The following is a 10,629-nucleotide window of genomic DNA, read 5'->3' as shown; positions in this document are numbered from 1 at the left end:
TAGCATACTGTTAGGTTTACAATAATTTGGATTATTAAGAAGTATTAGCTTTACAGCTGAATACAAGGCATGACCTGTGGCCTAGCAATGCAGCTGACCACAAGGCAGAATGATAGCTAGGCCTTTGCTTGTGTCATGTAATCATTTTAACTGTACCAAGCATTTTCTGAGTTAAAAAGTGGATCTGTGTCTGTGTGCTAAAAAAATCAGCTACAGCAAGAAATAAGATAAGACAGAGAAACCATTGTTCTGGGTATACTAGTTGCGTCCTTAAAAAGTATCTACTACTGTGTAAGGTTTTGCTAACACGTTATAATGTTACTGTTACTTAACTTTTAGCTTTTAATAAGTGCTAGTTCAGCTTAATAAAAATATGCTGTTACAAAGATTACAAAGCACCGCCCAAGTATTGCTTTTTGTTAACCATATAGTCTTGCTTTGTTGTAAGAAGTATAAAAGATCGCCTCACCCTTGATGGGGGGCCATTTTGCCTTTTGCTGGCTTTATGGTCTTTGCTCGAGCAAATAAACAGCTGTCTTTCTTTACCCGCGTTGTCTGTCAATCAAATTACAGCTAGACAACGGACCTTAGGGAGGTTTTTCCCACCACAATGAGGGTCCCCATCCTCAGGATTTGGAAGTAAAGTGGCTGGATTTAGAACTGTACATCGCTGAAGTTACACATTTTTTGCTGCTAACAGCAGTACTTCGTATCTGTTCAGACGCTGGTTAGAAAAATGTTGGGTGTTGTGTTGTAATAGGAGAGCTTTTAGCGCAGGAGGCACTTGAACCACAGGAGGGTGTCCTAGCACTCTGACACAGAGAACGGCTGCCCTCGCTACAGGATCTAGCTGAGCAGAGCAGTATGCTATGGGACGGTTGGAAATTCCCCACGGCTGAGTTAAGACACCTGAAGCAATGCCTCGATTCTCATGAGTGAATAAGGTAAAGGGTCCCATCTGCACTTGCGTCTGTCTCAGTGCCACGGGGCACTCGCATAGTTTTCCCAGTTACTCCCATCATTTTTTTTTCAGTTCCTGAGACCGCAATTCCCGCCCTTTTTGGAGAGTCTCCCAGTGAGGATAAATCTGCTCCCGTATCTGTAAGACACTTATAAATTTTTCCTGCTACTTGAAGTGGGACATAAGGGGATGAAGGGGCACAGGTATACTCACTAGATGAAGATTCCCCCAGATGCATCATGTGGAAGAGTCCCCCCTCATTTCATTGGGAGTCATCTATGTCCTGTTGCAAGCCTTGGATCCAGGGGTCTGCAGGATCGGTGCTTGCAGCCCGGTTATTTCCCTGGGTTCCCCCCTTTTTTCCTCCATAACTCTTCTTCAACCTGCGGTCGTAAACTCCAATCACAATACAATTTACCAAATAAGACACAGGTCTGCCGTTAAGCTTATTGATCATGCTTAGTTACTATGGGGGAAGCTGTGGGCACCTGAAGGTGCAGGCTGTGCTTCCTGTGTTGCTAGAGAAGGAAACCCTCTTCTCTGCGCACAATTTCTAACAGTGTGCAGATATAAGGACCAAGGCAGCTCCTATTTGGAACAGCTGAGAAAGGCGTAGGCCAGCGATCTGTGGAGAGGAAAGAGAAAGTGAGGGGTTTCAGCTCCTATCCAGGCTCTGCTGCTGGCTTGCTGCTTTTCTTCCCAGCTTTTCCACCTGCAAAGTGTGCTGGCTTGCAGGGCTGGAGGGGGCTTGATATTGGTGCAGCTCTTCAAAGACAAGAACGATCATGAGAATGATGCAGCGTCCTCGGACGTGTTTCTTCTCTGTCTTTTCAGTGTGCCACATGGCGTTGATGCACTTGCATTCAACCGTCGGTCCTGCTGGATTGCTTTGCCCAGTTGAACATTAGGCTTTTGTACATCTCAGAAAATAAATGGAGCTTGCTGTTAGACAGCGCTGCTGCAGACTTCTGCGTGGAGTCATTATCTGCCACCTCTATCCCTTGTGAGGACTGAGCTTTCCTCCTTCCTCCGCGCTTGGACACAAGGCCATTTTTCATCCACCCTTGATCCTCCCGATCTCGTCTCATCCAAAATGTGGAAGAAGCAGCCATGCTAGACTTGTGAGCTTTCTCCTACAAACTTGCTCTGCCACGGCTGTGATTCACCTCAGATGGGATGAGAAGCTCAACAGTCTGCGTTGCAATTTGCTTTCCAAGGCCTGGAACAGCCTTGCCACGAGGCAGCTCCTGAAGAGGCTGGAGCACTCCTCTGGTCTGTACGTGGCAGAGGGGAGGTGGGCCTGGGCTCCACCTGGCTCCCGGTTCTCTGTTCCTACCATTAGTATTGCCAGAATTGGGGCTTTTGGTCTTTCTGTCCGTTCTGGCTGCGAAGACTGACTGGGTGCAGCCCCAGCCTGGCTCCCGGCCACGCTAGGCTCTAGTCCCTTCCTCCCCTCCTCCTCCTCCTCCTTTCCTGGGCCAGACAGCAGAAGCGAGTGGTGCTGGGAAGGCAGCAGGGCAGGTGAGTGGGCAGGAGGCAAGGGCGAGGAGGAGGCAGGGGGAGCGGGGCCGGGGCACTGGTATCTTGCGTGGTGGGGGAGCCAGGCTGGGGAGCTGGACCCCGGTGCAACTGCTTGCAGCATCCTGGCTGCCTGCCACAGCCGGCTCGGGTCCTGGGCGGGCCCCTGCTGCCCATCACAGAGCCCGGGCTGCTCTGAGCAGGCAGCAGGGAGGCTGCAAGCAGGTGCCCCAGGGCCCCTGCAACCTCGGCCTGGCTTGTTGCCGGCAGCGGGCGCATGCAGGGCTCAGGGCGGATGGCGGGGAAGGGACTGCCTCTGCAGTGGCACTGCTGCAACAAGCATCGGGCCCTGTGCTGTTCCCCACCATCTGCTCTGGGCACGCCGACATCTTACAAGGTGAGGGAAGGGCCTGCATTGAGGAAGGGCCAAGGGGCTCACCCCAGCAGCCCCGTGGACAGCACCCTCACATCCAGGAGGAATCGCAGGCTAGAAAGGTATATGCGGGTGGGTGGGACCTTCCCCAGCAGCCCATCAGCTCGGTGGCACAGACCCGGGGACCACATTACCTGCTGCCTCACTCCCGGTTGGGCACTGGGGCCCATGCAGGATGTTTGTCCCACGGTGCAAAGTCTTCCGCGGGCCTGGCCCAGGCTGCCCTCTCCCTCGAAGGTGCCCGTGGAGATTTCTGCTGTCGTGGAAACACACACAGAGTACTTTTGGGTCAGGTCAGCAGAAGCTTTTATTCAAAAGAAACTACAGCTGTAGGGGGAGTTCCAAAGTGACATGGATTTCCCAAGCACTTGGAAGGGGTCCCCCCCCCAAGAGCAAAATCAGGAGGCTTATATACTTTTTAACAGTCGCTTACAACTCACGTGATCATATAGTGAAATTAGCATGAAAAGCGGCTATAATATTACTTCATTATTTCTTTGCTGTTATCAGGATGGGAATTATGGGGGAGATAGGGTTAGTTCACAAACCTCCTTCTTGCACCTGGAAATCTACTTTGTACATACTTTTTTTTTTTTTACCTTCAAGGCCGCGGTGAGCGAAGCATTTGCAGAAGAGTTACAAAGAACAAACACTTGCCCTTATCTGTTCTACTGTACAGAGCCAGCAATTCTACACAAAGCGGTTATGTCATCTTATAACTAAAATAATCAAAGTTTAAGGCATATATTTTTTCTGATTCCACACTGCCATGAGCAGGATCGGGAGGCACATGCAGTAAGGGAGGATGCTCCATCATCAGCCCTTTCCCTCCTGCAGGTGACTGCTTGCCACCTTGTGCCAACATGTGCCGGGGGGAAGGGTTGAGAGCATTCCCCAGAGAGGATCTGGGGGTTACGGTTTGCCCAGAGCAGCTGAGGAAAGGGCTTGGAGAGCATGTCTCCTAGGACATGCCTTCTGGCACAGAGGGGTGCGGGGCGGAGGCGCGGGGGTCTCCAGGCACGAGGGGAGCCGCGGCCCTGCTGGAGGCCGGGGGGAAACTGAGGCAGGGTCCGGCAGGACGGGAGCCGTGTGTGGGGCGGGGGCGGAGTAAACGTAGGCAGGGGAGGCCGAGCAGGACGCTGCAGGGTCCGGGGCAGCCGGGGCCCTGCCTCAGTTTCCCCGCGGAACAGCCCCGCCCCCCGGGTCCTGCGGCAGCTGCTGCCACCAAAGGGTTAACGCGGGGGCGGGGCGGCAGGAGTGACGATGAGTGCCGTCCAATGACGTCACGTCTGTGACGCCATGGGCGGAGGCGGGACGCTGCAGCGGGGGGGGAGGCGGGGCAGTGCACGGCTCAGGGGCTGCGGGGCAAGAGCTGGGGGTTGCGGTGCAGCAGCTTTGGGTGCAGAGTGAGGCGCATCGGCCTGCCTGGGCGGGCAGGGGCTGCGGTGAAGGGGCGGGGCTGCGAGTGAAGGGGCGGGGCTCCGGCATGGGCGGGGCTGCGGGTCGGGAGCGCGGGGCACCACGGGGCTGTGCGGGACGGGGCCTGCAGGCCCGGGGTTGGTTGGGGAGACTGAGGCTGGAGCTGGGGCGGGAGCACTGCTGGGAGCTGTGGGGGGTCTCCCCGGGAGCGGGTGCAGGGCTGCGGGGTTCAGGGGAAACTGAGGCAGGGACTGGAGGGGTGTCTCCTGGCCTTGGAGCAGCTCCGCCCCCTCTGTGGGTCCTGCAGCGGTTACTGCCACCAAAGGGTTAATGCGGGGCGGGGCGGCAGCAGGAGTGACTCCCACCTGAGGGTCTCTGATGTCACCTGGTGAAAGGAGCCAGGGCACCTGTGGTGGGCAGTGCGGGGCACCAGTAGGGCTGGGGGGCAGGGGCTGCGGGGGGCGTGCGGGGCAGCGCGTGGCCTGGCGGGACATGGCCTGAGGGTGGGGAGTGAGGGGCTCGGGGCGGGGGGGCTCTGGCAGGGCTGGGGGGCAGGGGCTGCTGATGGAGACTGGCAGGGGCACAGCTGGGGGAGCAGGGGTCGAGGGTGAGGGGCAGTGGCAAGGTTTGGTGGGGCAGGGGCTGCGGGCGGGAGTGGAGAGGTGCCGGGCGGGAGGCCCCACTGGTGTCTGGGGCTGTTGGGCCACGCTGCACAGGCCAGCCCTGCCTGGCCGTGGGTGGGGGCTGTGGGGTGCGGGGCCCAGAGCAGGGCACTCTGGGGGGCGGTGGGGGGGCTGTCCCCTGTGGGTGCCGTGGGGGAGGGGAGTGGGGGCAGTGGAGGCACCTAAGGGCAGGGCCCTGGGCTGTGCTGGGTGCAGGCGGGGGCTGCAGGGCCTGGCAGAGGCCAGGCAGGAGTGAGGAGGGGGGGTTTGGTTGGGTGTTTCTGGTCCGTGCAGCCTGTGCGGGGCAGGAGGGGAGTGAGGACGAGCCCGAGGCTGCTGTGCGTGGGGACAGTCGGGGGCACAGCTGGGCAGACTTTGGGGCAAGGGCAGGGGCATGGTCCCGTGTCTCCCATCCCGTGGTGACGTCCCTGCTGTCTCCTTGCCCGCAGGCCCCGCAGACCGGACGCTGTGGTGCGGCACCGTGTGTGAGCGTAGGGGAGCGAGAGCCCAGGCCCTGGTGCGGGGAGGCCTGTCCTGGTGGCTGTGCTGGAGCCCGTGGCAGCCGTGTCCCTTCCCTTGGCAGCCCTGCTGCAGCCTGAGGTGAGGCTGGGGGATCAGGACCCAGGGGGGCATCAAGTAAGGGCTGAGGGGGCAGGAAAGGTCCCTGACATTGTCCCTCCTGGGATGGGCTTGGGGGTGTCCCCACGGTGGTCGGCACCACAGGCAGTAAAGCAGCAGCTGCAGGAGGAGCTGGTCCAACGGTGGGAGACCCGGGGACAGGAGATGATGCACACTGTGCAGCCCCCTTCCCTAGGCCGATTCCCTCAGAGACCCCCAGCTGCACCGCGGATGAGCTCCCCGCCCCAGAGACCTGGTGTCAACACTGCCAGGGCCACCGCTACCTAGAAGCCAAGGGGCCGCGGGACGTTTGGAGGCGCCTGAGGGAGCTGTGTCTGCGCTGGCTGTGGAGGCCAGGGGAGAGGGAGGAGTGCCATGTCCCAGCCAGCACAGCAGACTGCTTCCCTTCAGTTTTTCTTGTGCCGTTGCCATTCCCTTGTTCTCCCTGGGACTCTTGCTTTCCTCCTCCTGCTCCCTCCATGCCTCTTCAGTGACCTTCAGGTGCAGTGTGCCACATGGGCCACAAAACTGAAAAGCCTGTAATATCAACCCTGGGGACTCGCCCTGCTCTCCTAAGTGAAAAGGTCACATAGGTTTCCCGCTTCTGAGCCTCTCTGTAGCAAAGGGTGCTCACACTGAGCCCCTCAAAATCTATACCTTAGGACGCTAGATCCTTTCGAGGGAGCCGGGGGTACCACACCTATCAGCACCATTAGGTGGGCAAATCTGATTCGCAAGATGCACCCAGAGATTTCAAACAGAAATCCAGAGTCGTGGTCTTTTTGAGTTCTTTGCAACAGAAAACTGCTGGGTTTTTTTTTTTCAGTAGTTAAAAAAGAGTGAAAATGAAGAGGTGATGTTTTCTGAGGGGTTCCTCCGATCGATCCAGGTTGAGAACCACTGCATTAGCTACATCCAGTTCAATTCGCTACCTCTGTAGTGACCATTTCTGCCAGTGCTGGAGCAGGGTCTGGGCTAGATGGACCGTAGGTCTTTTCTTCTTCTGCCCCTTTCAAATCCCTGATTTTGGAGCTTCTTAATTGCTTCCATCATGTTTATTTTTTGGTTGCTGATGGCAAGCCCCTTCCCCATTTTATATGCACACCTCAGCTCCCTATTCTTGCCCCACAAACTTCCTCCCCTCCCGAGTACTGCATGCACGTGATGTCAATGTGTTAATGCATGAGGGAATGTAATCATGAACTACCAGGGCAGAGGAAGATCTTAGGTGAACAGAAATGGTATAACAAATAAAGTGAACGAATGAAAATACATACTCTGCAGTCCATATTGTTCTTCTAACTAATAATATACATGAACAAACTGCAGAAAGATCTTGGGCCAAGCAGAAGGTCTCTGAAACATCATCAGCATGAGTATATGGCAGTCATTTACTGTAAAACCCCACAAGTAGATGGCACCTTGTTTTTAATGCTTGTTCTATTTGCAGATGTACAAGACACTTAATCTTCGTATTGTTCTGCTTGGAACTGAGACGTGGACAGAAATGGACATTTACTCATTGGCTGGACCATGCTTTTCACTTTTTTACTCCATGGACTAGATAGTTCCTTAAACCCTGCATACATTTTGACCATGCACAATTACTCCTGTAAGGTACTCTTTCATTTTCATATGGCTGTAGATCAGGCTTGTCCAACACGCGGCCTGCCAAGCCATTTTATCTGGCCTGTGGCAGCAGCACTGCTGCCGCAGAGCACAGCCGCAGTGGCAGCGCACATTCCTCCACTTTTATGAAAGCTTTAAAAGGCATTTTAATTTATGTAACCAAACTTGCTGTTTCCAATATTGGGATGTTGTGGTTTTGCATCTGAAACGAGGAGAGTTCAGACTTTCTGTGCCTGCAGAGCTGGCTTTGTTTCTTTGAAGGAATATAAGAACTGCCCCACCACGCTATACAAGCCGTCTCTCTAATCCAGGGCTGTCAAAAATACAGCAGCATGGGTCCAGCCTTCGGAGCCATGTGGTCTGTCCTGCGGGTCTGGGTCCTGGGTGGTGGGGTGAGCAGTGGCAGCATTAATATCCACAGCTTCGGGAGTTGCCGCTCGTCCCACTGCCAGATTCCCAGCCTCGTGGGCTGGATCCAGAGCGCAGCGCTGTGTCGCGTGGCCTGCAGGGCTGCTTGTGGACCAAACGTGATGTCAGGACAAGCAGCGGCCAACGTGGCTCTAGGAACCAGAGCAATTAATGCTGCTTGACCCACCACCACACTTCTGCCCTGCGAGCAGCCCTACAGGCCAGATGACGCGTCTCCACTCTGGATCCAACCTACTCCGGCACCCCTGGGGCAAGGTGAACGCGATACCCCTGCTTTAATCCAACACTGAAGATCACTGGACATTTCTGAGGAAAGGGCAGGACCTGTGCAGTTATGAGTGGCTTCTTCCTAAGGAAATGGTTACTTTTTAATCCCCACTTAGATAACCTTGGGTTATACCCTAAAGCAGGCTTGTCCAACATATGGCCCAAAGGGGGCCGCTTCTCGTGTGCTGCTGGGGATGAGAGGAGGAGTCTGGCCGGGTCTGCACCGGCCAGCAGAAGCGGCGGTGGAGCCGTGTGCCGCTCGGGACGGGACAAGCCTGCACCGGTCAGTCCCGAGCGGCACGCGGCTCTGCCGTTGCTTCTGCTGGCTGGCGCAGACCTGGCCGGCTTCCTCCTGTCTCCGGCAGCACATGGGACGCTGGCTTCAGCTGCATGCTGCTTTTCCTGGCCGGTGCCGACCCGGTTCTGCCCAGGCGGGTCCTGCAGCACCGTGTCAACCCAGGCATGCATGCCTGTCAACGAGCACTTTCTGTCTGAGCACTTTCGTCCCTTCGGTGGGCTCATTCAATGCTCTCCCTTTGCATGACATGACAGTCATTGTCATTAGTTCTCCCCTTTGTACATTGAATGAAGTTGCCAAGCTGCTGGGGACAAAGAGGGACAAGACATAGCAAAGACAAGACGTAACCAAGAAACCCCCAGAGCAATATCTCACTGCTTGGTCACATCCAGGTCCCTGATGGCTTCAACTAACACGACCACACTCACCGCTCCACACGCTAAATAGTTACAACAGATTGTTATTGCACCATCGACCATGTGTTAATATTACTAATTTCACTAAGGTACGAAAATCCACTAACCAAAGCAGTAAGGCAAGCGGTAATAATGTCATGTCATGTCATGTCATATACTTCCCTGAATGCCTGTGCTGAAATGTCTAGAGGTAAAAACAATGTTACTATATAGCCAACCTCTTGAGCACCTCAGTCTTCAGGAAACAACAATCTATCTCCTAACTGCTAAAAGATTTAAAGTGGCCTTCGGTATACGTATAACTGACTAATGACACCTAATTAAAGACTCCTTGTACAATTAAAGTAAAGAAACCCTGGATTTGGCTTCTTAGGTAATTAGCCCAAGAGTCCTCCTCTTCAGTAACAGCGGTTGTGAAGGCTTAGCAGCTGCCTGCTAAGCGGCCTCACAAAATGGAGGGGACGCTGCCTCTCGGCATTGCACAAAATGGAGGGGACGCTGCCTCTCAGCAGCCTCACAAAATGGAGGGGAAGCTGTCCCTTCAGTGCCTCTGGACTCCAGCAGCTGTATCTCACTACCACAACACGGCACAACTAATTAAAGAAATAATAAATAAATAGACACAGAAACATCTTCTTCAAGAAATCGTCACTCTCTCCCTTCATGTTAGATCAGGACAAGATTGTCATTCCATGTGTCTGAAGGACAAATGAAGCGTTTCTCCTTTCCCTCCAACTTTACGGGAAAAGTTGTGCAGTATTTCAGATCATATTTGACACCTGATATATGAAGCACTTCCCTTAATTCTTTGCTGCTCAGCTGTTTCAAGAAAGCTGGAAATAGTGAGATCTTATGAAGGGGAGGAGGGAGGAACCAGGAAACTATAGGTCAGTTCGTGTCAACACTATCCTTGGGAAAACTCTAGAAAAAGTCATTAAGGATCACATTTATGGGAGCCCAGCAGGGGACATGATGCTGAAAGGAAATCATCATGGATTCATTGCAGGCAGATCCTGCCTGAATAACCTGGTTTCTTTTTATGACCAGGTCGCAATATGCTTAGACGCAGGAGTCGAGGTAGATGTCATCTACCTAGGCTTTAAGAAGGCCTCTGACACCGTATCTCATTCTGTTCTCGTAAATAAATTGAGCGGCTGTGATGGAGATGACTACACGGTCAGGCGGGTGGCAAATTGGCTGAGGGGTCGCACCCAGAGAGTGGTGGTGGACGGGTTGATATCAACCTGGCAAGATGTGGTCGGTGGAGTCCCGCAAGGCTTGGTCCCTGGACCGGTGCTATTCCATGTCTTCATCATTGACTTGGACGAGGGCGTGGAGAGCACCCTGTCCAAGTTCACAGATGATACCAAATAACGGGGCAAAGTTAACACACCAGAGGGTAGGGAACGGATCCAGGCAGATCTGGACAGGCTGGAAAAACGAGCAGAAAGAAATAGGATGCAGTTCAACAAAGACAGGTACAGAGTGCTGCACCTGGGCAAAGAGATCCACCAACCCACGTACAGGCTGGGGGATGACCTTCTCTGCAGCACAGTGCCGGAAAGGGAGTTGACTCCAAGATGGACATGAGTCGTCAATGTGACGAAGTGATCAACAAGGCTAACCACACTTCATTATGCATTAGGAGGTGCATGACGAACAGGTCCAGGGAGGCGATGCTTCCCCTCTGTGCCGCACTGGTCAGACTACAGTTGGAGTACTGCGTCCAGTTTTGGGCGCCGCACTTCAGAAGGGATGTGGACAACCTCGAGAGGGTTCAGAGGAGGCCGCTCGTATGGTCAGAGGCCTGCAGGCAAGGCCCTACGAGGAGAGACTGAGGGACCTAGATCTCTTCAGTCTTCGCAAGAGAAGGCTGAGAGGTGATCCTGTGGCTGCCTATACGTTCATCAGGGGAGGGCAGCAGGGAAGAGGACACGCTCTATTTACGAGGGCACCCCCTGGAGTAACTAGGAACAATG

The 10,629-nt window shown here is 54.4% G+C and overlaps 1 long non-coding RNA gene across 5 annotated transcripts; it reads left to right on the top strand.

The window, feature by feature from the left end:
- Positions 1–4,237: 4,237 nt before the first annotated feature.
- LOC132246449 (uncharacterized) lies at positions 4,238–9,008 on the top strand. Of its 5 annotated transcripts, none has more exons than XR_009457736.1 (3): positions 4,238–4,311; positions 5,443–5,593; positions 7,062–9,008. It is a non-coding gene; the product is annotated as an uncharacterized LOC132246449 (long non-coding RNA). The 5 variants fall into 5 exon arrangements; XR_009457737.1 differs by having other exon boundaries at positions 4,246–4,318; XR_009457735.1 differs by having other exon boundaries at positions 4,263–4,357.
- The last annotated feature ends 1,621 nt before the right edge of the window (positions 9,009–10,629 follow it).

The sequence above is a fragment of the Alligator mississippiensis genome, chromosome 16, assembly GCF_030867095.1.
Source record: "Alligator mississippiensis isolate rAllMis1 chromosome 16, rAllMis1, whole genome shotgun sequence".
NCBI lineage: Eukaryota > Metazoa > Chordata > Crocodylia > Alligatoridae > Alligator > Alligator mississippiensis.
This window is presented reverse-complemented; position numbering and strand designations above follow the sequence as displayed.